Source organism: Uranotaenia lowii, chromosome 3 (assembly GCF_029784155.1).
Source record: "Uranotaenia lowii strain MFRU-FL chromosome 3, ASM2978415v1, whole genome shotgun sequence".
NCBI lineage: Eukaryota > Metazoa > Arthropoda > Insecta > Diptera > Culicidae > Uranotaenia > Uranotaenia lowii.
The window spans coordinates 13,250,855-13,276,973 of NC_073693.1; the positions used below are offsets into that span (position 1 = coordinate 13,250,855).

The window sequence follows — 26,119 nt, forward strand, 5'->3', positions numbered from 1 at the left end:
TTATTCAACCTTCGACTTTTGGCTTCTTACTTTTGTTATAGAGTTTCGGACCTTCGATTTTCAACCATCATTTTTGGCTTTCGACATTCAACTATCGATTTTCCACTTTCGATTTTCGACTTTAGCCATTAGAATTTCGACTTCCGGCTTTCAAGTTTCGACTTTTGACTTCGACCTTCGTCGACTTTCGACTTTGGACTTTCGACTTTCGACTTTCGATTTTGTATGTTTGATTTAACCTTTCTGGCTTTCAACTGTCGACTTTCAATTTTATGGTTTCCGCTTTCGACTTTCGACTTTCGAATTTCGACCTTTGACTTTCGACTGCCGACATTTGACTTTCGATTTTCAATTAAGACATTTCACTTTCGATTTCAAACTTTCGACTTCCGATTTTTGACTTTCGACTTTCGATTTTAGATTTTAGACTTACGACTTTCGACTTTCGACTTTTGACTTTCGACTTTCGACTTTTGACCTTCGACATTCGGCTTTTATTTTTTGACTTTCGACTTTTGACTTTCGGCTTTCGACTTTCGACTATCGAATTTCAACGTTCGACTCTCGACTTTCGACTTTCGATCTTCAACTTTCGACTTTCAATTTTCGACTTTCGACTTCCGAGTTTTGACTTTCGACTTCCGACTTTCAACCTTCGACTTTCGACTTTTGACTTTCGCATTTTGACTTTTGACTTTTGACTTTAAATTTTAACTTCTGACTTCTGACTTTTGACTTTTGACTTTTGACTTTTGACTTTTGACTTTTGACTTTTGACTTTTGACTTTTGACTTTTGACTTTTGACTTTTGACTTTTGACTTTTGACTTTTGACTTTTGACTTTTGACTTTTGACTTTTGACTTTTGACTTTTGACTTTTGACTTTTGACTTTTGACTTTTGACTTTTGACTTTTGACTTTTGACTTTTGACTTTTGACTTTTGACTTTTGACTTTTGACTTTTGACTTTTGACTTTTGACTTTTGACTTTTGACTTTTGACTTTTGACTTTTGACTTTTGACTTTTGACTTTTGACTTTTGACTTTTGACTTTTGACTTTTGACTTTTGACTTTTGACTTTTGACTTTTGACTTTTGACTTTTGACTTTTGACTTTTGACTTTTGACTTTTGACTTTTGACTTTTGACTTTTGACTTTTGACTTTTGACTTTTGACTTTTGACTTTTGACTTTTGACTTTTGACTTTTGACTTTTGACTTTTGACTTTTGACTTTTGACTTTTGACTTTTGACTTTTGACTTTTGACTTTTGACTTTTGACTTTTGACTTTTGACTTTTGACTTTTGACTTTTGACTTTTGACTTTTGACTTTTGACTTTTGACTTTTGACTTTTGACTTTTGACTTTTGACTTTTGACTTTTGACTTTTGAGTTTTGACTTTTGACTTTCGACTTTCGACTTTCGACTATCGACTTTCGACTTTCGACTTTCGACTTTCGACTTTCGACTTTCGACTTTCGACTTTCGACTTTCGACTTTCGACTTTCGACTTTCGACTTTCGACTTTCGACTTTCGACTTTCGACTTTCGACTTTCGACTTTCGACTTTCGACTTTCGACTTTCGACTTTCGACTTTCGACTTTCGACTTTCGACTTTCGACTTTCGACTTTCGACCTTCGACTTTCGACTTCCAACTTTCGACTTTCGACTTTCGACTTTTCACTTTCGACATTCAACTTTCGACTTTTCACTTTCGACTTTCGACTTTTGACTTTTGACTTTCGACTTTCGACTTTCGGTTTTTGATTTTCGATTTTGGACTTCCGCTTTCAACTTCCGAATTTAGACTTTCTGTCTTTCGATTTTCGATTGCGACTTTCGAATTTCGATTTTCGATTTTTGATTTTCGATTTTCGATTTTCGATTTTCGATTTTTGATTTTCGACTTTCGACTTTCGACTGTTGACTTTCTTATTTTCTGGCTCTCTGATACCCGGCTTTCGTCCTTTTTGACTTCTTGGCTATCTGACTTAAAACTTAAATTTTATTTTATATTAACAATTGTTTTATCTTTTTTTTATATTCATTCCGGGTTTTTATAGGTTCATAATTCAGACTTAAAGATTTAAGATTATATTTCAAACTATGATTTAATTACATATGAATCAGATTCTGGTTTCAAAGTTCATATTCTTAATCAATATTCAGAATCAAAAGTTCAGATCAAGATTCCACACGTCGAAAAGTGAAGATCAAGATTCCTATTATAGAAACACAAGCTCAAAGATAAAATTTCAAGGATAAACTTTCTACAAAATGAAAACCATAACTTTATATTCTTTCAATAGATTCCGAAGAGAAATAAAAACTGGATTGAGTTTTATGTCGTGAACAACTTTCACTTTGCCACCCTGTATATCTTGGATGACGTCACTTCGAAGAAGCATTTGAAAAGTTACACTCGTGGTTTAAAATTTAGATTTAAAACTACTTAGAATCATTTTACGATCTTTTCATAGTTTAATTCAAAAGTCATGATCGATTCGAAAAATAAGATTAAAAATAATAGAATAAGTTGAACGTTGATAAATTTTCAAGAACATATTTTATAGTTTTAAATTTTATGCTCTGAATTTTTTGTCACCGTCAATAGAAATAATGGTTCCTGGGAAGGACAGAAAGTACATACATATGTACAATGTTTTTTGCATTAAAAATTAAGACTTAAAGGTTCCAAGAAGATTATATTTTTCGAACAAAAAATTCAGAATTGAAAATCCGAAGCCTGAGTTATTGATGAGAAATCAAGCGAGCGAGTCAATTAGTGTATGTGTTCCCCTAGTAGTTCGTGATCCGGCAATTCACCGTTGTTGCCTCCGAGTTAGGAGCTTCGGACAGGTCAGCACATTTGGCGACCGTGACTGGTCATTTTTCGTAAGCTCAATAGAACGAGAATTTATAAAGAAAAATCGAACCGAAAAAGGAAAAACAGACGGTTCACGTTGAGTAAATTATCATTAAAGTTGCTTAGAAATCAAACACTTATTTTTTTTTTCTTCAGCAAGCTTTTCTTAGGAAATGAGCGGCTGATGAAATAATGCCGAAATAAGAATAAAAACGAAATATCAAGCAAGTCGTAAGGACAGCTTGATCATGTTCACAATTTCAAGTGAGTTGAGAGGACAGTCTGAAATTGGGAGGCGAGTTGAGAAGACAGCCTGAACGTTTTGGAAACAATTATGCGAGTTGGGAGGACAGCATAAAATTTAAAGGCGACTTGAGAGGACAGCCTGGGTTATTGATGAAAAATCAAGCGAGTTAAGAGGACAGCTTAAAATCGAAAGGAGATTTGAGGAACAGTCTTAGAAACTGATGAAAAAAAACAAGCGAGTTGAGAGGACAGCTTGAAAACGAAAGGCGATTTGAAGAACAGCCTGAGTCATTGATGGAAAAAACAAACTAGTTGAGAGGACAGCTTGAAATTAAAAGGTGAACTGAGAGGACAGTCTGAGTAATTGATGAAAAAACAAGCGAGTTCAGAGGACGGCTTGAAATCGAAAGGCGAATTGAGAGAACAGCCTAAGTTTTTGATGAGAAATCAAGAGAGTCGAGAGGACAGCTTGAAATCGAAGACGAGTTGAGAGGACAGCCTGAGTAATTGATGAAAAAACAAGCGAGTTGAGAGGACAGCTAAAAATCGAAAGGCGAGTTGAGAGGACAGCCTAAGTTAGTGATGAGAAATCAAGCGAGTTGAGAGGACAGATTAAAAACGAAAAGCGAGTTGAGAAACAGACTGAGAAATTGATGGAAAAAACAAGCGAGTCGAGAGGACAGCTTGAAATTAAAAGGTAAATTGAGAGGATAGCCTGAGTTACTGATAAGATTTTCAAGCGAATTGAAACAACAGCTTGAAATATAAAGGCGAATTGAGAGAATAGCCAAAGTTACTTATCAAATTGGAAATCAAGCGGTTTAAAAATCAGCTTGAGATAAGAACAATTTGTGAAGCGTTGTGAGAGGATAGTTTTTTTATCTGTGGTTTTAATGAATTGTTCAGAATTTAAGTGAGTCAAAAGGACAACTTGGAATTTTAAAGAGTTTTGAGAAGGCAGCTCTTTTAATTGTTCATCATGTTTGTTGAGGGAAAGTTTGAGGTAAGAGAGTACAATAAAGCAGGTAAGCGAGATAGGATGGCTCGAACAAACTGTCTTTGGGAAAAAAACAAGAAAATCGAGGGAAAAGTTTGAAATGCATTAAAAGCATGTTGAGAGAACAGCTTTTTTTTTAAATCAATGACCAATGATTTGCATTTCTTCGAAATAGAGAAAAGATTGAGGGCAATGCAGTTGAAATTGCTTTTTTATTTTTTACATAGTTCCCATTTTTTGGAATAGTAGACCCTTAATTGCTTGTTTGGAAATGACAGAGGCATAAGGTTCATCGAAATATTTAAGATGATTTTATTCAACAGAGATTGAAAAAAGGCGGAATTGAGATATGTAAACATTGACCACGCATGGTAGCGTAAGTTCTTCATACCTACTCCACATCAGTTCGTTGATAGTATTCATAGCCAAGTATACGAGTTTTTAGAAAAAATCGAACTTGTTTGAAATTTAATCAGAATTTTTATGTTGCAATCATTACTATTTTTTTGCTTAATCAGCATATCTCTTTACGGAAAACTTACAATTTGTGCTATGACGTCTCCCTGTATCTTTAATATTTTTTTTCTTGAAACCCTAAAAAAAGGAAAGGATTTTGAAACAATTAAACTAAATTTTGTTTGGGAAAGGAGGGGGATGTGTGAACGGATTAAACCGACAACGGGTAATCTAAAAATAGACATCACTTTTCACCGCTAAGGCCGATAAATTAAATCTACAGACTTTCAACTATCGACATTCGATTCTGGACTTCCGACTTTCGAGTTTTGACTTTCAATTCTCGACATTCGACTTTCGATTCTTGACCTTCGACTTTCGACTGTCAACTTTTGACTTTCGAGTCATGACTTTCGACTTTCGATTTTCAAGCTTCGACTCGCGACTTTCGACTTCCAACTTTCGACATTCTGACTTTAAACTTTCGACTTTCGATTTTAGATTCGACTTTTGAGTTCCACTTTCGAGTATCGTCTTTCTAGTTACGACTTTCGAGTTTTGACTTTTAACATTTTGCTTCTGCTTTCGTTTTTCTTGCTTTCAACTTTTGATTTCCTGATTGACTTTGGACTCTCCACCTTCGATTTTTCACTTCCAATTTTTGGACTTCCGTATTCTACTTTCTCATGTACTGTTCTTTTAACATTTTGTGTTTTGAGGATGTTTTTCCATCTTTTTTAGTTCTCTTCACAATTTGCGTATAGCATCCTTGAAATTTTCCTTCATAAGAAACTCACTTCTCGCTTTGATTTTCCCGTTGGAGGTGGCGATGAGATCCCAGAAGAATCTAATTACAGTAATGGCAAAAATTCTCTGCTGCGTGCCATCTCAACTTGAACTTGAAAGCTTTTACTCACTCCTCAACAGTCAACGACAGATAGCTCGCCCTTGTCCTAGCCCTAGAAGAACAAAACAGAAACAGAGACAAGCCAGAGGAAAATCCAACTTCCACTTCCACACCGAATGGAATCCAAACTTTTTAAATTACATGTCATGAAACAGACCAGCATTGACATCGTTTGTCTGAGGTTTTTTTTTCGTGTGAATTTTTATTTTGTTCGAGAAGTTCGCAGCGATGTTTATATTTTCTCTCTTCTATTTTATGCTTCAGCTACTGGTTTCTGGATGCTAACAAGGTCAATTGTCAAATTTGTTGATGTCTACTCTCGAAGTTGTGTAGTTTGGTTGTATTGGTGTGCTTTTGTTTGTCAGTGGGTGTTCGGCCGGGGAAACTTTTCTGTGCTGTTGGTATTTACTTTGTGCTTCCAATTTTTGTTGCCTCGAACGAAGGTGATCACTCGAAAATTTCGAACCAGAGCGGAAGCAGTCGGTAATGTTTCCGGTGTGGAAAGTTTATAATGAAGTGAAAGCTGCCCGGTGTCGTGGTGATGGGACGTCAGTTTGTTTTTTACCATTGTGTCTTTTGTGGGTTTGGGTCAGCAGTTTTCTAGAAAAAATGGATGACTTTTCGATAGATTTTTTCTCCTTTGTTCATATATGAAATACAAATTTGAAATGAATATAAATATCTTTTGCACATTTCTAGCCGATTTGGAAAAAATCGGCTAGGTTTCTGACTCTTTTCTTTAAATTTTCTAAGGCTTTCTGACTTTTGAATTTAGGCCATCCACATTCCACATTTCGAGTTTCAATTTTTAAGGGTCAATTTCTGGAATCACAACTCTCGCTTCGATTCTCGAATTCAGAGTTTTATTTTCCAATTTTTCACTTTCAACTTTCAACTTCCGACTTTCTACTTCCGACTTTCTACTTCCGACTTTCGACTTTCGACATTCAACATTCGATTTACGACTTTTAATTTTATTTTCGAGTCGACTTTCGACTTTCGACTTTCAACTTTCAACTTCCGACTTTCGACCTTCAACTTTCGACTTTCGATTTTCAACTTTTGACCTTCGACTTTCGACTTCCGACTTTCGAATTTCGACTTTCGACTTTCGACTTTCGATTTTCGACTTTTGACTTTGGACTTTTGACTTTCGACTTTAAACTTTCGACTTTCGACCTTTGACTTTCGACTTTCTACTTTCGACTTTCGACTTTCGACTTTCAACTTTCGACTTTCGACTTTCGACTTTCGACTTTCGACTTTCGACTTTCGACTTTCGACTTTCGTTTTTCGACTTTCGACTTTCAACTTTCGACTTTTGACTTTCGACTTCCGATCTTCGATTTTCGACTTTCGACATTCGACTTTCGACTTTCGACTTTCGACTTTCGACTTTCGACTTTTGTCTTTCGACTTTCGACTTTTGACTTCCGACTTTCGACTTTCGACCTTCGACTTTCGACTTTCGACTTTCGACTTTCGACTTTCGACTATCGACTTTCGACGATCAACTTTCGACTATCGACTTTCAACTTTCGATTTTCGACTATCGACTTTCGACTTTCGACTTTCGACTTTAGACTCTTAACTTTTGACTTTCGACTTTTGACTTTCGACTTTCGACTTTCGACTTTCGACTTTCGACTTTCGACTTTCGACTTTCGACTTTCGACTTTCGACTTTCGACTTTCGACTTTCGACCTTTGCGACCTTCGACTTTCGATCTTCGATTTTCGACTTTTAACTTTATTTTTGAGTCGACTTTAAACTTTTGACTTTCGACTTTGACTTTTGACTTTCGACTTTCGAATTTTGACTTTTGGCTTTTGACCTTTGACTTTCGACTTTCGACATTCGATCTTCAACTTTCAACTTTCGACTTTCGTCTATCGATTTACGGCTTTCGACTTTCGACTCGAATTCCAACTTTCGACTTTTGACTTTCACTTTAGACTTTCGATTTTTGACCTCCAATTTACGACTTTGTGACTTTTAAATTTCGACTTTCGACTATCGAATTCAGAATTTAGACGTTCGACTTCAACTTTCGACTTTCGACTTTCGACATTCGACTTTCGACTTTCGACTTTCGACTTCGACTTTAGACTTTCGACTTTCAATTTTCGACTTTCAATTTTCGACTTTGTGACTTTCGACATAAAACTTTTGACTTTCGACTTTCTACTTTTGATTTTCGACTTTCGACTTTCGACTTTTAATTTTATTTTCGACTTTAGACTTTCGACTCTCGACTTTCGACTTTTGATTTTCAACTTTTAACTTTATTTTTGAGTCGACTTCCGGCTTTCGACTTTTGACTTTTAACTTTTGACTTTCAATTTTCGACTACCGACTTTCGACTTCTGACTTTCGACTCGAATTCCAACTTTCGACTTTTGACTTCCATTTTAGACTTTGGACTTTTGAACTTCAATTCACGACTTTGTGACTTTTAAATTTCGACTTTCGACTATTGAATTCAGAATTCAGACGTACGACTTTCAACTTTCGATTTTCGACTTTCGTCGATCGACTTTCGACTTTGTGACTTTCGAATTTCGATCTCCGGCGAATTCATGATTTCGTCGTTCGACTATCGACTTTCGACTATTCGACTTTCGACTACCAATTTGAGTCTTTCGTCTTTTGATAAAGACATGTAATTCACCGAGTTTCTGTTCCTTGACGGCTCGCTTTCTCTTCTGGCTTTTTATATTTTTGACTTTTTAATTTTAAAGTTAGATTTTATGAATTTTAGACTTTTGAATTTCATTCTCCATTTGTTATTTTCAATCACTCATGGCAAATAACTCTTTCAATTTCAAATCTCCACACAGTTTGTCTAAAAATAATCTGCTATGATGAATATGATTGCAAATGTCCAATCATAAATTAAAACCAGGTCGAGCGTTCACCCGAAATGGAACAAGTTCCGAAACAAGACTCCATTAGTAGGTAGATGATAAATTGGACCGGCATGTTAAATTTACCCAAACAAGATGGGAGAAGGATGTGCGTGTCTTCATACTTCTCCCCCTATTCAGGGGTGGGGAGACCGAAACGAGAAAGCAGAGATTTGCAGCCATTGAGGAATGATTGATATGGTTATGGGATGATATTTTCCAAAATGTTCGTCCCAAAAGGCTAGCATATGCCAATCGACGGTAGATGACGGATGAAATTGTCCATGTAAAGGGTTGGGCTGTAAATTTGATATTTTTCAGAAACTGAAACCTGACTGGAATATTCCAACCTTTCCATAAGGATTTCGACCAATTGGAGCTGAAATGAGCTGACTCTCCGGTAATGAAATGGATGAACAAAATTTTTTATTGAAATTTGAAAAGAACAAATTCGGTTGATTAGAAAAGCGAAATTCCTAAAAAAAGACTTCTGACTTTCAGTGAATTTAAAGGAGAAAATTTTCCAAACAACAGAGGGAAGAAAATTTATGACGCCGCACACCTTTGACCAGATTGGGCAAAATGTGTGCAATATGTCTGGAAGCAGGACACATTTTCCACCCGATTATTTCACGACACAATCGTCGATGATTTGTGGGTCTCGGGGAATCGTCTTCTACCAGAAGAGAAAATTGCTGAACTGCAAGAGAATGACAGTGAATTATGTTGGCGGGGTATTTTGTCATGCATAACGTCGAATTCAGGGTATCATGTGTCTGAGCAACATACATATTAGAACAGGATAGCAAAACTATAGAAATATAATTTAAATGTGTTTAGCAATTTTCAAGATTTGAAATCCAAGAAGAAATTATCAAATTTAAATTTTTGTAATTTTTGTCATTTTTGTCATTTTTTGTCATTTTTTGTCATTTTGGTTATTTTTGTCATTTTTGTCATTTTTGTCATTTTTGTCATTTTTTTCATTTTTGTCATTTTTGTCATTTTTGTCATTTTTGTCATTTTTGTCATTTTTGTCATTTTTGTCATTTTTGTCATTTTTGTTATTTTTGTCATTTTTGTCATTTTTGTCATTTTTGTCATTTTTGTCATTTTTGTCATTTTTGTCATTTTTGTCATTTTTGTCATTTTTGTCATTTTTGTCATTTTTGTCATTTTTGTCATTTTTGTCATTTTTGTCATTTTTGTCATTTTTGTCATTTTTGTCATTTTTGTCATTTTTGTCATTTTTGTCATTTTTGTCATTTTTGTCATTTTTGTCATTTTTGTCATTTTTGTCATTTTTTTCATTTTTGTCATTTTTGTCATTTTTGTCATTTTTGTCATTTTTGTCATTTTTGTCATTTTTGTCATTTTTGTCATTTTTGTCATTTTTGTCATTTTTGTCATTTTTGTCATTTTTGTCATTTTTGTCATTTTTGTCATTTTTGTCATTTTTGTCATTTTTGTCATTTTTGTCATTTTTGTCATTTTTGTCATTTTTGTCATTTTTGTCATTTTTGTCATTTTTGTCATTTTTGTCATTTTTGTCATTTTTGTCATTTTTGTCATTTTTGTCATTTTTGTCATTTTTGTCATTTTTGTCATTTTTGTCATTTTTGTCATTTTTGTCATTTTTGTCATTTTTGTCATTTTTGTCATTTTTGTCATTTTTGTCATTTTTGTCATTTTTGTCATTTTTGTCATTTTTGTCATTTTTGTCATTTTTGTCATTTTTGTAATTTTTGTCATTTTAGTCATTTTTGTCATTTTTGTCATTTTTGTCATTTTCGTCATTTTTGTCATTTTTGTCATTTTTGTCATTTTCGTCATTTTCGTCATTTTTGTCATTTTTGTCATTTTTGTCATTTTTGTCATTTTTGTCATTTTTGTCATTTTTGTCATTTTTGTCATTTTTGTCATTTTTGTCATTTTTGTCATTTTTGTCATTTTTGTCATTTTTGTCATTTTTGTCATTTTTGTCATTTTTGTCATTTTTGTCATTTTTGTCATTTTTGTCATTTTTGTCATTTTTGTCATTTTTGTCATTTTTGTCATTTTTGTCATTTTTGTCATTTTTGTCATTTTTGTCATTTTTGTCATTTTTGTCATTTTTGTCATTTTTGTCATTTTTGTCATTTTTGTCATTTTTGTCATTTTTGTCATTTTTGTCATTTTTGTCATTTTTGTCATTTTTGTCATTTTTGTCATTTTTATCATTTTTGTCATTTTTGTCATTTTTGTCATTTTTGTCATTTTTGTCATTTTGTCATTTTTGTCATTTTTGTCATTTTTGTCATTTTTGTCATTTTTGTCATTTTTGTCATTTTTGTCATTTTTGTCATTTTTGTCATTTTGTCATTTTTGTCATTTTTGTCATTTTTGTCATTTTTGTCATTTTTGTCATTTTTGTCATTTTTGTCATTTTTGTCATTTTTGTCATTTTTGTCATTTTTGTCATTTTTGTCATTTTTGTCATTTTTGTCATTTTTGTCATTTTTGTCATTTTTGTAATTTTTGGATTTTTTTGTAATTTTTGTAATTTTTGTAATATTTGTAATTTTTGTAATTTTTGTAATTTTTGTAATTTTTGTAATTTTTGTAATTTTTGTAATTTTTGTAATTTTTGTAATTTTTGTAATTTTTGTAATTTTTGTAATTTTTGTAATTTTTGTTATTTTTGTTATTTTTGTAATTTTTGTAATTTTTGTAATTTTTGTAATTTTTGTAATTTTTGTAATTTTTGTAATTTTTGTAATTTTTGTAATTTTTGTAATTTTTGTTATTTTTGTAATTTTTAATTTTTGTAATTTTTGTAATTTTTTAATTTTTGTCATTTTTGTATTTTTTGTCATTTTTGTCATTTTTGTCATTTTTGTAATTTTTGTAATTTTTGTAATTTTTGTAATTTTTTTAATTTTTGTAATTTTGTAGTTTTTGTCATTTTTGTAATTTTTGTAATTTTGTTATTTTTGTCATTTTTGTAAGTTTTGTTATTTTTGTAATTTTTGTAATTTTTGTCATTTTTGTTTTTTGTAATTTTTGTAATTTTTGTAATTTTTGTAATTTTTTGTAATTTTTGTAATTTTTGTAATTTTTGTAATTTTCGTAATTTTTGTAATTTTTGTAATTTTTGTAATTTTTGTAATTTTTGTAATTTTTGTAATTTTTGTAATTTTTGTAATTTTTTTAATTTTTGTATTTTTTAAAGTTTTTGTCATTTCTGTCATTTTTGTATTTTTTTTCATTTGATCAATTCAGCTTTCAAAATTCAATAGCATTCGTGCAAGATTTACAGTCCTTGTTTTTATTCTACATGGCGACCGTGAAAAATTGGTTTGACGATGTCTTAATGGTTTTGAAACAATAAAAAAAATATAATAGTTGGGATGGATACATTCAAATCTATGCAAAGTACTTGATTTTACTCTGATGCAGTTATGGTAGGACAACATCATCTTTGATCCTACTTAAAGCTGTCTGCTAAACCGATGATGTGATTTTCCGGCAGCTGCTGAAAACCTTCAGATCCATGTACTTACAGGGCATAATGCTATTCCCAGAACAGAACGCTCGTCGTTGTCTTTGAGCCGAACGTGTCGTCGTCATCGTCCTTTTGAAGCCAAAGAACATGGAAGCCTCGTAATAACTAGATTATTTCAGCCTTTTCCCCTTGAAGATTCATATCTATGACTCGGAAATACTGTAACAGTATGTAGTGCAGTGTTTAAAGCAGCAAGAAAGGATTTGGCCCAATCAAATGGTATATCGTACGCATCCATCCGAATGCTTTCTACTATGTATGGAAATTTTTCCCCTCTATCTCTTTAGGATTCTATCTTTCGACTCGGCCCTTATTCCCACCAGTTATGACCTCAATTTTGCAATTGCTTTGTGTCGTCTGTGTTTGGAAGATGGGATTTAGAATGATTCAAGGAGAGCTACTATTTTTATAAAAATCACTAACAAGCTATTGAAAACAGAAAAAAAGTTTCACCACAAATTTTCATTTCTATTTTTGATTTTTTATTAAACAAATTTGAACCAACCTTCAACTTTCACCAAAAAAAACAGGCAAACAGGATAAGTGACGGGATACGATTAGGATATGCGGCTAGTCGTTCAGCAAAAGTGTTGATCCCCGGCTTTTGATGACGATTGTGCAGCAATCGAGGGGCATCGCAATATTGTAGTAACAACATCACCGAGCACAATTACCAGAAACAACAAACCCTTTTTGCAAAGAAGAAGCCGCAATAAGTGGTAGTGTACGATATTTACAAGATGAAAAAAGGGTTCATTTCGGTTTGGTTCAAAGAAGACTCTTCCAGCTGGAAATGGACATTGTTATTGCTTCTTGGGCCTCACGTTCCTACGTAGGTACATTTACTCAATGTGCGTGGGTGAGTGTTGTATATGAATGGACAATTGTGTGGAAAGGTTCTAACCGAGAGGCATTAACTAAACGATGCTGCCCCGGTCTCATAACTATCATCGCTCGAGTGAAAGACAATCAAGATGAGCCTCTCTATGCAGTAGTGTTTGCCTTCAATTTGTTCCCGTAAATTGTATGAATAAATAGGTCTAGACCCCTCTCATTCGTTCTTTAAGTTGTTCAATTTGTACTTCCAGTTAATTTTTGTTTGAGTACTGAAATGGATCGATATGAGAAGCTAAGATGAGAAATAAGGACGTATTTTATTATGCAATCTGTATAGAGCAGCAAAAGGCTCAACTAAGATTTATTTTATGTTGAGTCATTTATTGATTGACTTTGAACAGTTTGATTTTGGCCTTGGAATTGCCTCAATGTAGTGTTTTTCGCAGTCAGCAAATGTGAGACCAACTTGTTTCTTTGAAAAACAAAATACAAAAATTTCGTTAATTCAGATTTTTAACGGTCGCCGTATAAGAAGAAGGAATGTTTTTCGATTTTTTAAAAACTACAGAAACAAGTTCATCCACAAGTGGAAAAGAATAATTTCCATGTACATGGAAAATGAATCATTTCAGTCTCAGTTCAGGATCAATTACAATCTTTCGCCCTTAGTTACAACTCTTTGCACAAAAAAGTGTCCAGGGCTCTGCGAGAGAATGATAAATCGTTTCGCTGTTAAACTTGAGCTAGTCTGCATGTGTGCGTGGGTGTTGCCGTACTCAGCCGGACAAATTTAGCACAGATTGCACATTTTCCATCATATTTCGAGTCATAAATCAGCATAGCCTTAGTGATTAGTAAACTCATGGGCAAAAAAAATCGAATACCACCATAAATATTTTTTTGGAGATATTTGTTTACTTAAAATGCGTTCTGTTTGAATTCCCAAAAAAACATCAAATTAAACCTTTTTCGTTTATCTATAATTATTGTTTTTTTACTGTTCGATTTTTCGATCTTTTTACTTAGCTCAGTTTCATCTAACGACTTCCGACTCTTGATTTTTGACTTTCGAATTTCACCTATCGACTTTCGACTTCCGAATCTGGACGTTCGATTTTCGAATCTCGAATTTCGAATTCTGACTTTCTACTTTAAACTTACCGACTTTCCACTTCCATCTTTTGACTTACAATTTCGGACGTTTGGTTTTGTACTTTTGACTTTCGATTTTAAACTTTTAAGTTCTGATTTTCGTATCTCGACTTTCGACTTGTTCGGCTATTGACATTCGATTTTTTCTATTTTTAACTTTTTTGTCGATTTTTGATTTTCTGCTTTTGACTTGGAATTTTCAGAGTTTAGATTTCGATATTTTGGCTATTGGTTTCCGACTTTTAACTTTTGGTTCAAATTCCGCTACTAACGACTTTGATTTTAAATTTTAAACTTTCTGATTTCCTGAATTTTGACTTTCGACTTTCGACTTTCGACTTCAGACTTTCGACTTTCAACTTTCAACTTTCAACTTTCAACTTTCAACTTTCAACTTTCAACTTTCAACTTTCAACTTTCAACTTTCAACTTTCAACTTTCAACTTTCAACTTTCAACTTTCAACTTTCAACTTTCAACTTTCAACTTTCAACTTTCAACTTTCAACTTTCAACTTTCAACTTTCAACTTTCAACTTTCAACTTTCAACTTTCAACTTTCAACTTTCAACTTTCCACTTTCGACTTTCGACTTTCGATTTTCGAATTTGACTTTCTACTTTCTTCTTTCGACTTTCTGACTTCCTGACTTACTGACTTACTGACTTATTGACTAACTGACTTTCAACTTTCGGCTTTCGATTTTCGATTTTCGATTTTAGATTTTCGATTTTCGATTTTCGATTTTCGATTTTCGATTTTCGATTTTCGATTTTCGATTTTCGATTTTCGATTTTAGATTTTCGATTTTCGATTTTCGATTTTCGATTTTCGATTTTCGATTTTCGATTTTCGATTTTCGATTTTCGATTTTCGATTTTCGATTTTCGATTTTCGATTTTCGATTTTCGATTTTCGATTTTCGATTTTCGATTTTCGATTTTCGATTTTCGATTTTCGATTTTCGATTTTCGATTTTCGATTTTCGATTTTCGATTTTCGATTTTCGATTTTCGATTTTCGATTTTCGATTTTCGATTTTCGATTTTCGATTTTCGATTTTCGATTTTCGATTTTCGATTTTCGATTTTCGATTTTCGATTTTCGATTTTCGATTTTCGATTTTCGATTTTCGATTTTCGATTTTCGATTTTCGATTTTCGATTTTCGATTTTCGATTTTCGATTTTCGATTTTCGATTTTCGATTTTCGATTTTCGATTTTCGATTTTCGATTTTCGATTTTCGATTATCGATTTTCGATTTTCGATTTTCGATTTTCGATTTTCGATTTTCGATTTTCGATTTTCGATTTTCGATTTTCGATTTTCGATTTTCGATTTTCGATTTTCGATTTTCGATTTTCGATTTTCGATTTTCGATTTTCGACTTTCGATTTTCGATTTTCGATTTTCGATTTTCGATTTTCGATTTTCGATTTTCGATTTTCGATTTTCGATTTTAGATTTTCGATTTTCGATTTTCGATTTTCGATTTTCGATTTTCGATTTTCGATTTTCGATTTTCGATTTTCGATTTTGGATTTTCGATATTCAAATTTCGATTTTCAACTTTCTGACTTTCTAAGTTTCTGACTTTTTTAATTTTTCACTTTCGATTTTAAATTTGTCTTATTAAGACCTTGATTTTCCGGTTGTCGAATTTTGATAAGTTTTTTTTATCATTGATTTTTGACTTTCTGATTTTCTGACTTCCGACTTTCAACTTTCAACGTTGGACTTTAGACTTTCAATTTTCGACTTTTGACTTTCAACTTTCGACTTTTGAATTTCATCATTTGACCTTCGATTTTTGACCTTAAGATTTCGATTTTCGATGCTCGACTTTCGACTTTTTCGGTTATCGACTTTCGATTTTTTTTACAATGAATTTTTTTTGCTGATTTTCATTTCTGGACTTTCAGCTTAGAATTTGTCGAATTCAGTCTTCGAATTTTTTGCATTCGTTTTTTTACCTTAAATTTTCGACTTTTAAGCAGAAAATTATCGACTTTGATTTTCGACTTTTGACTTTAGCCTATTCTTCAATTCAATTTTGGACTTTCAGTTCTTGTTTTTTATTTTCATTTTCATTACACAGAACTGCTAATGACTACTGCTAGTATACATATTTATACCATTTACTGAGTATTTATTGATTTGAGCTAAATTTCTGTTCTAAATAATACATTTTTCATGTCCTCAAGCAAACAATTGGAAGAGATCTCCAAGAGAAAGAATCAATTTCCGAAGTGCTAGGTCATTATATAGCTCTGAATCCTATCATCATGCAACAGCAGGGATAGATGCAACATCTGTATATCATTGCACTTATTCAATTTTAATTTTTATATAATGTTATAGAGGTATCAATCAATTAATACAAAATGATGAAGACATAGTTTCACGCATCTTGAGCAAATTTATTGATGTGTTTAAATCTCACAGAAAATTTAAAAAATCGAGCAATAGATGTACAAATTTTAATAGTTTTCGATGCCGTAAAGCACTATACCCAGTATGACGGATTGGCTTAATGATATTACCTACAAAGTTTATGTTGCTTTCATTAACCTATACCAACACTATTGCTGTAAACGTATTTTTCGGACAATCACAAAGTTTTTGTAAATAAATATTTTTATAATTCAGTTACCAGTCTGGGCTAAAATGCATCAAAATGCCAATCAAAGATTCACCTTTCAAATTACGTTTCCATATGCTGGAATATGATATGCAAAACATATCGTGTATGTTTTTTTTTTAAACGAACACACACATATAGGATCTCAGTGAAACTTCATGTTTCTTTGAAGAGATCTAAATTCTACTTAAGACTAAGCGTACATCTTTCAAGGATATAATGGCTAGCATTTTACTAATGCTAACACCACCAACCCACAGAAAGAGTACTATGTTTGCCGTGACCAAGACTTGATCGCATGACCTTTGGCTTAGAAGACTTGAACGCTATCCTCTAGGCCACGGTCGGCGGCATTTTACCGGTAATTGTACCCCTAAATGTATGCATCACTCTTATGCTTTTTCTTTAAAACCATTTTCGACAGAAAAAAAAAGTAAAATTTAGTAGGGTGAAAATCGCATGTTTTTGTAAATTTGAAAATAACTGGGGAAAAAAAAACTTTTCTAACTTCGTCAATTTGATGTCCGATCAACCTTAAAACTTTATATGTAGAAGCGGTATGAATATCTGTGGACATTAAGTTTTTAGAAGCAGTTGGAGTTGAGAAATGTTGCAAGATGGCCCAATTGAAGGTAATGCGTTTAGCTTGTTACGCTTTGTGGATTATGAATAGAAAATCTGATAATAATGTGTTACGCAGGAGGGTGGGGGATTTAAATTGATCGAAAATTGACTAACGTAGTATTTTAGCAATCCCTAAAGTCTTAGGAACATCTTTGCGGGGAAAATGATAATCACAAGTTTTGATCAGCCCATGAGCTGCAAACATGTGAAAGATTCGAAATTTGAAAACCGATCATACAAATTTTGTAGATTGGCCCGGAAAACTGACCCTGTGCAAAATTTCAGGTCTATCAGACTTGATTTAGGGCTGCCTCAAAGCACTCAAAGTTTTTGTTTTCTGTCCCTCAAAAATCACCAAAGGAAGGGAACAAAGGAAATAAAAAAATCCCTTTTTTAAATTTTGATGCCAAATGACATTAAAATGCATGAAATGGGCGTTTATTGGATAACTGACCCAGTTCCAGAATGTTGATTTTTGGGTGTTTTTTTGTTAAAATAACACCGATCTCGACGTTTCATGCATTTAAAGTCATTTCAAATTCGATTGAGTTGAGATTTTTACAGGTCAGTTTTTCGGTGAATCTACAAAATGTATTTGCACGGTTAGCAAAAATCAACATGACCCATTTGGCTGCCACCCTAACCTACAGTCTAGGCCATGAATAGATTCATGTACAAATTTTTATTAAATCTGATAACGGCTGAAAGAAATTGTCTATGCTTCTAAAAAGCAAAATCGAAAAATGCAGCAAACTACCAACTAATGCAGTTTAGATGAAACAGGTTATTGGTGTTGACAGCACGTAAGCAAACATTGTCCTAGTGAAAATTGAAATTCTTCCCTCATTCAGGGGAACGTGTTCGACAGTTTAGCAGATATTTTCCACACTAGCTGGTTTGAGCACGGTCGGCATATCTCGATCTGGTTGGCGGCACATCGTGTCCTATTCAGATAACACTTTTTTTTTCGAAAACAATTCATTAGAGATTGTTTTCAAAAGGTCTTAAGCTGGACATAGAAATAATCGACCCGTTATAAAAATAATCAATTTTTAACCAACTTTCTAAACGACTTTTTGTCTCAAATTTTTGTATAGCCCAGAGCTCAACAATTTGTGGAATTTCAACCCAGCAGCAACGATTGGCGACTAATTTTTTGTGACTTTTTGTGTTTGTTTTTCAGTCGTGGCTTCTCAATTTTCGCCATACCCATACCATGGTCGAAAGTTCACATGAATATGTTTCAAAGTTCTCCGAGCTGGGCTCCAGAATGGGCGGTGTTATTTTTTTTTCTAGCTGTCCACCCAAAGTTCAAATGTTGGCTCGCAATTTTTGCCGCCCAGCAGCTGTTGGCAATTGTTTGAGCATAAAATTGGATTCGTTTCCTGAGAATGGAATAAATATAAGTTTTAAGGGGAAAAAATTTCGCAGTGGATATCAGAGACTCAGAAACAAAAATTTCGGTCTAGGTTATTGTTGTTTCAGTAGCTGCATTCTCATTAACTTTTTTCTCCCTTCTTTCAGGAATTTAAATCACCACAACATGTTTTTTTGAACTTCAATCGAATTAAAACAACAACAAAAAACAGTTCCAGTGTTATTCATAACATGATGACAAATGAAATGCACAACAAAACAAAGCGTGTCCGATTCCCCGATTTGTTATTCTTTTTTTATTGATAACCAGACTCGTGAATGAAAATGTTAAGATAAAAAATAAATATAAATTCAACTTATTTTTTTTAAATTTAGTGAGGAGCTTGGATGTGGAATATAAAATATGAATCAAGCTTACCGGAAGCTTTCTGTTCGGGATCGGGGTGAGCATTCTTTTGAGAGGCCAGAATTGGTGAAGCTGTAACGAAAAGAGCAAACGAAAATAGGCTTAGTGAAAATAAGTATAATAGGGTTCACACGATATTTAAAAAAGAATGAAAAATGTTACTGAAACTACCAAATCATAGTTTTAATATAGAAATGAAATTGAAATTTTTATTAATGATATGTATGAATTAAAATTATTGAAGATTATCGAGAATTTGCTGAATTAAACGAAAATAAATTGGAAAACTAGGATACGATTTTGAACAGTTATGTATTGTTACCGTTAGTAACATTTGTCTTGTTGCATGTTAGTTTTTGTTTCTTTTTTCAATGTTAATTGTTTAACTTAATTATTTATTTTTATGGCTGTTTAAGTCAGGCAATTGATTTCAAACTATTTCGAAAAATGGCTAAGTATTAGGGCTAGGTTTAGACACAACACGTATAACATCACAAACATGAACATCACAAGGTGGCGAATTTCAGTTCAGTGGGTTGGAGAAAAAACTCAGAAGGGTTAATCGGAAAGAGAAAGCCGAGAGATGATCTCTTTAGGGTGGTAACTTCGCGCTGAACGCTTCGCATGCGCCCGTTGCCAACTTGTAGGCGCTTTGTGACTCGTGGAGTGCCGGTTAAAAGTTTTTGGGCAAGAAAAGTAGCCTGGATCGTAACTTTTGCCGAAAATAAGCACACGGACATCGCAAATTGTGTCCCGAAGCCGATTTACTTGCCCAGGTAACAAGAACGGTCCACTCGAGGTGTCCTTGGGGGACGTCAGCCCCGTGGCACGTGGTGCAGCACTCGACTCGGTCGCCAATCCGACCGGGCAAGCCAGAACCATTCCGAGTGTCGATCAGAGATCCCCGAGAAGTCCAATCGTGCCAAATCGCCCCGAAAGAACCTAACAAGCCGGCCTAGCTCATTTCCCGCCAAGTAATGCCCATTACGTTGGTCAGCATCATTGGTCAGCTTCACTCAAGCCACAACCAGCCCCAGACGACCTCCAGCCATCCACCAAGCCATCTCCGAGAATTCGCCAGTCCATCACCAGCCCCACCGCCAAGAGAACGTTCCGACGCCGCACACAGGGGTAAATGCACCTAATAAGCGATCAAAATTATTTGCGGACAAACGGTAAACGGTAGACATTTGATGTCTTCGCAACATTTTTATATTTTTAGATGGTCTATCAAATTCTTGAAAGAAAAAAGTGATTTTTCCACCTGGAAGGGAGATAAAAAAATTATTTCTTGAAACAATTAGTTTAGAGACTTGATGTCTTCACAAAAGTTGTAGATCTTATTATTTTAAGCAACTTTGTTGAAGACACCATCAAGATCGCATGAAAAACGTAAAAGTTACGAGCATTTTAAAAATAACGAGTATTTTAACAAGTAATTTTAAACTTTTATTTAATATCTTTTTTAGTATACGATTTACATACTTGGTATATTTGAGAAAGTTGTTCAAATTGTTGAAACACACAGTTTTGTGGAACATTTCAACTACATATTTCAACTAAGAAAGGAGATATACTACAAAATATCCAAAATAATGCCTTTTTTTCAGTAAGTTATAACTTAAGAGTTCGGACGAGTTCGGATAATGTTTTGAGTGGGTTTTGTTGGTCAAGTTATTGGCTTTCCATTGATATTTAAATTTAACATTAGTTTTTGATAGATTTTCTGCAAACTAGCAATCAAAAATGAGATTTTTCCTCTAAAAACAGGAAAAATTGGGGATTTTTTTCTTCGAATCTTTTGTAAATATTATGAAGGTGTTTTGTATCCTTTATGATCAAGAAAACTCGTTAAAACTCGTTGATCAATCTTACACCGTTTTACGATACTTATTCTTTATTCTTTAATTATTGTGCACATCAATTTAATGGTGATATCTGATTTCGACGGAGATTCTTCTATGACACTCTACCTGTTAAAAATTTATGTAAACGGCATCAATTAAACCTTTTTTATGGAAATAAATTTCAGTTGATCAAAATATATAAGTTTTGAACCGAATAGGTACTCAGATTTTCATGCAAAAATAAATGTTTTTTTTTTAAATCAAGCTTTGAATTCCATTTCAAAGCGTCAAGAAGTTAACATAGATCCAAAGTTCAGATTCGTTAAGCTAATTCAACCAGTTTTGACGGTCGCCATTGAAGTGACTGCAATCAAGTGCTTTTCAATTTGTCGGCAAAGTTTTATAAGCACAATTGAATTACCGACTGTCAACAAAAATGGTGTCAGTTTTTGATCATATGTAGGCAACAAATTTTATTTTTCATCAAAACTTATCAGTAGCTTTTTAATTGTATTTTAGACTGCCACAAAACTTTCAATTTTTTTACGGAACTTGTTTAAAAAATTTTGCATAAATTAAATAAAAATAAAACAATTTGCTATTTTTTGTTCGATTCGGCATATTCCATGGATGGATCCGGGCAATCGGATCTTTTCCCCAATTTTTTGTCTAGGCAAATCCAGATAAAACCCTGCAATATGGCAAGCTTAGTTTACGTTCTATGAACCATATAAAAGTATTTTATTTTAAAAACGTGAAAAATTTGTTGGTTTTTGTGTAAATCTTCCGAAGAAGCAAAAAGTTACTTTTTCATGAGATAGGAAAAAAAAACCTCTGGAGTGTTAACTATTTCTCATGTGTACTTCAAAACTAATGAAGAATGACATTTTTTTCACCAAATGACCTCGAAAATGTTTCACATTGTTATTGAGGGATCACTAGCACGAAAACAAAATAAAAATAACACTTTCTGGCCTGTACGGTTAACAGAAACTTCATCCCACCCCTTTCGCAACTCTTTTTATGAACTTGAATATATTTCACTAAGATTGTACCAAAGGAAACTTTTACACTTTATCTCAGTTGTCAGTTTGATACACTTTTAGATAATTCCATGTCCGTTTTCCAACGTAAAATTTAGGATTTTATGACATTTTCGCGGACGATGAGAAAAACGCTTACGGTTAGCAACAGTCATCGCCTACTCCTCAAGATATATTTGTTTTATTTTTCTGATTATTTTGTCAATTAGTTTTGATATACAGTTGCGTTCAAAAAAGAATGAAATCGCACATAGCAGCTGATATTTTCTTATGGAACTTTCACACAAGCTAGTTAAACTTATAAAATCTTTTTCAATGAGTTTTGAACATTTTGCGGACACTTTGAAGAGAGATGCAGCTATTTTAGTAAAAATAGAGGAAATTGGGATTGCCTCACAAAATTAGCTGTAACTTTGTCAAATTTTACGTTTTCATCTCAATTTTGTGAGATTATGTTAAAAGAGCGTTCTAGTAGCAGTAGATTGCTTTCAGAGCATAGACGTCGTCGAAGTATTTCGTGCTACGACGCAAAAATCCTTACGCAGCAAATTCTTTCGCAGAAGTGAGCGTGAGGTGTTCAGCGAATGTTAGTTTGTTGTAAATTTTCACTCGCAGGTCGAGAATGGACTTGATATTCTCTAATGTCGATCCTGAGAGTTGATATTTGAGGATGACAGTGTTTCGTGCACGAGGGAAGTTGACTATCTTACATTTTTTTGGCGTTTGCCGTCATTCCATCTAAGCGGCACCAGTCTTCTAATCTGCCGTTTTCAAAAGCAAGACAGCCAACAGCACTGATAATCTCACTAAACTGCTTCAGGTCATCAGTTTTACAGGTCGTTCGCGATAACTTCGAAAGGAAGGGGTCCCAGGTGACTTCCCTGCGGTACTCCAGACGTGGCGTCGAAAGTTCGTGCTCGTGAATTCCTGCACCTGTCGGAGCAATATTACAGTCGTTTCTTCACGAGCCCATGCTGAAACTATAAGATGAGAGGTTTTATGGTGGCATACAATCGCTCGTGCATGAAAACTTCGAAAATTTTAGAAATTGGATTCAAAATTGAGATTGGGTCTTTGTTTTCGACGTGATGATCATTGCCAGATTTATAAATCGGAGAAATTTCTGCGACCTTTCAAGCACTAGGAAACATCCTTTCATTTAGTAATCGCCTTAGGATGCTGCGCAATGTTTCAAGATCGCAAGAGGTATGCCGTCAGAACTAGATCCTTCCGTTGAAAGCTGCGGTCAGCTTCTCGTAGATATCCTGAACGGAAAAGCACGGCAAGGGTAAGTTTATGTCATTGGACTTGAGCGATGCGAGGTAACTACTGTCTGTGCCAATACTGTAGAAAAACAGTGTGCTGTGGTTTGGTTAACAACTGATGAACTGATAGATAAAAAACTGGTAGGTAATTTTTATGGAATATTTGAATTTTCATGACTTGCCTAGTTTGTTTTAATCTAGAGGAAACTTATTCTAACGGCTAATCATAATTATCGCCTAGGTTTGTTCCTTAACACGCCCACTCAATCCTAGGGAGGCACGATGCTGTTTGAATGAACCAGCCGACAGACTCTTGATGAGGAAATCTGCTTGCTGATGGCTTGTTACGATGTACTGCTTGATGATCTTGTCCTGGATGCCTTCCAGGATAAAGTTGTAGCGAATACCCAGATGTGTTATTCGTTTCTGATCTCGAGGCTTTTCTGCGATGTGAATGCAGGACTGGTTGTCTTCGTGGATTGTCAGCTGAGATTTTATGACAACAGCAAATTCGGACAGCAGGTTCTTCATCCAGATGGCGTCACATGCCGCCTGGCTTAGGGACAGTTACTCGGCTCCGGTAGATGATAGTGACACGGTTGTTTGTTTCCTGCTCGTCCATGCGACCGTGTTGCCGAAGATCTGGAACAGGTAACTGGATAATGAATGCCGTGTATCGACATCGTTCCATCAGCCAGCGTAAGCGAAACCGATGATTGGCTCGCCGCCTTCGTCTTGCTTGGTGTAGACCAGCCGAAAATCGTTCGTCCCTTGAAGACACCGCAAGACATGCTTCAAATAAGCTCAATGCGTATGAGTGGCACCACTCTGGAACCGAATCAGATAGTTAACCACAAAGCTGATGTCCGGTCGCGAGGAGATCATCAAGTATGTGAGGCAACCGATGAGCTCTCGAAAAGGCTGCTGCGTGCTGATGTACATTGCTTCCTGTTGTGCTCAGTGTTCATGCCAAGAAAAATGCTGACGTCGTCCAGGTCTTAAATCTCGAACTCGGCTGATAGTTGCGACCTGGAATCCGTCGCAATCTAGATGTCTTCAACGTAGAGGATCAGGTACACATTGATTTGTGTAGTCGGCGCACTTTATTCCCCCTCTCAAATCCTGGTGGCTGTTGAATGTACACCGTCTCTTCAAGATTTTCGATGAGGAAGATGATGCAAACGTCCATCTGGTGCAGGTGTAAGTCTTGCTGGACCGCCACGGCCAAAAGCGTTCAAACGGTACTCATTCGAGCCACCGGGGCATGCGTTTCGTGGTAGTCGTATCTAGCACGTTGAGACCAGCTTTTAGTGACCAGTCGAGCTCTCTTCTGGGCAAGTTTACCGTCATTCATCTTGATTTTGAACACCCTCTTACATGGCACAACTCGAATTCCGGTAGGGGGATCTACAAGATTCCAGGTGCAGTTGTTCTCCAAGGACCGCATCTCTTCGTCGACAGCAGGCTTCCACAATGGCCAATCATCATGCTTCTTGAGTTTCTCGATGTCTTCTGGCAGCTCGTCGACGTAGGCCTCGGCATTCCATGCAAAGGCGATGAGCTTTCGTCTTCAGAATCGCATCGACTAGCGCGCTGCAGCGTTGCGTTTCGGGAATGGATTCAACTTTTAGTCGGAAAAATGGGCCGATCGCTTTTTTGCTCGTTCACTCCCTATTACAGGTACTTTTTCTTCTTTGCCTCTCACTGTTTCGACATTCGAGAATTCACTATCGTCTATCACTTTATCATCCCCTACAGATTCATCATCATTATTTTTACTTTACTTTTTTACTAGAATTGTCTTTGTGTTCATTTTGTTTCACAGAATCTGACACGAGATAATCATTTTTTTCACTTTCTTGTCTTGCACTTTTACGTCTCGAGCGTCGATCACTCTTCTCTGAACAGGATCCCATGGACGATATCCGTTAATCCCGTATCCAGCAAGGAAACATGGCACATGGCTTTTCGGACACGTTTGGCTTATGTCCGAACAGCATCTCGTACGACGTTTTTGATTCCTTCAAAGCAGCGGTGGAGCTCCGGTTGATTACGAAGTCTGCTGTTAGATCCGCTTCAGATCACATCTATCGTTGGAATTCGGATTCGTCCAGCATTGCCCGAGCACGCTCCATAATGCCTCAAAGACTTCGCTTTTTCGATTCAGGAATGTAAAATGCGGGTAAAATGCGTGAAATCTCGATTAAGCTCACGAGGATTTTCCCACCATTCCAGGATGCTGGCGAGAAAAGTCCACACACGTCTGTATGGATGAGTCTAAGTAGGAGGCGTGAGGAACGAGACTTCGAGGACTCCTCGAGTGGCAACCTAGCTTGCTTCCCCTTCATGCAGGGCTCGCAAATCTCGCTTCCAGGTTCAGAGTCTGCGGCGACGTCCAAACCATCGACCATCTCGTTTCGGATTAGTGTCTGAAAACCACAGCGTTCCCTAACCTGTTCAACAGATTAGCGAGAAGATCAAGCACGTACAGGACATCGTGGACTGTGCAGTTGATTTCATTGCCGTCCACAAGAACTGCCATTTTGACCTCGCCAGCGAAGTGACTCGTTAGCGACACACCCGATTTGGCCACGTTGATCACCACCGAAGATTTTAGTTTTAGCTTCTGTAAACGAACGTGTGCTCGGAAGCACCGCTGTCAAGTACAAGTAAATTTGCCTTCATCGCCTCTGCTGCTTGCGCCACCGTCACGAATGCGACGTTTGATTGAGCAGCGTGTGAGTTCTCCCATTTTTCTGACAGCTGACTCGGAAGGCTGACTTTTTCGGTTCTGCTCCACTCTGGACAATCAGCTCGCTCGCTGTCCAGTTTTGCCAGAGTTAAAGCACTTGACTGTGAATCGCCTGCTTTTTCCAGCGAACTCCGTTCCAGATTACATCCTCACCACACCATGTTGCCGGATTACATCCTTAATCAGCAAACCGATTTGACGAATTACATCGAGCATTGCTCCACTGGCAGCGTCTGTGGAGAGACACCTT

The 26,119-nt window shown here is 35.2% G+C and overlaps 1 protein-coding gene across 2 annotated transcripts in view; it reads right to left on the reverse strand.

Annotated features, from left to right (window-relative positions):
• Positions 1 to 26,119, reverse strand: part of LOC129755687 (diuretic hormone receptor-like) — a 121,384-nt gene that overhangs the window by 2,771 nt on the left and 92,494 nt on the right. Inside the window, exon 10 of one of the 2 annotated variants that reach the window (XR_008739302.1) lies at positions 18,975 to 19,034. The exons of the other annotated variant lie outside the window; for it this stretch is intronic. The gene's annotated coding sequence lies outside the window, so the exon portion shown is untranslated. The remainder of the gene's footprint in view (positions 1 to 18,974; positions 19,035 to 26,119) is intronic. 2 annotated transcript variants of the gene reach the window in all.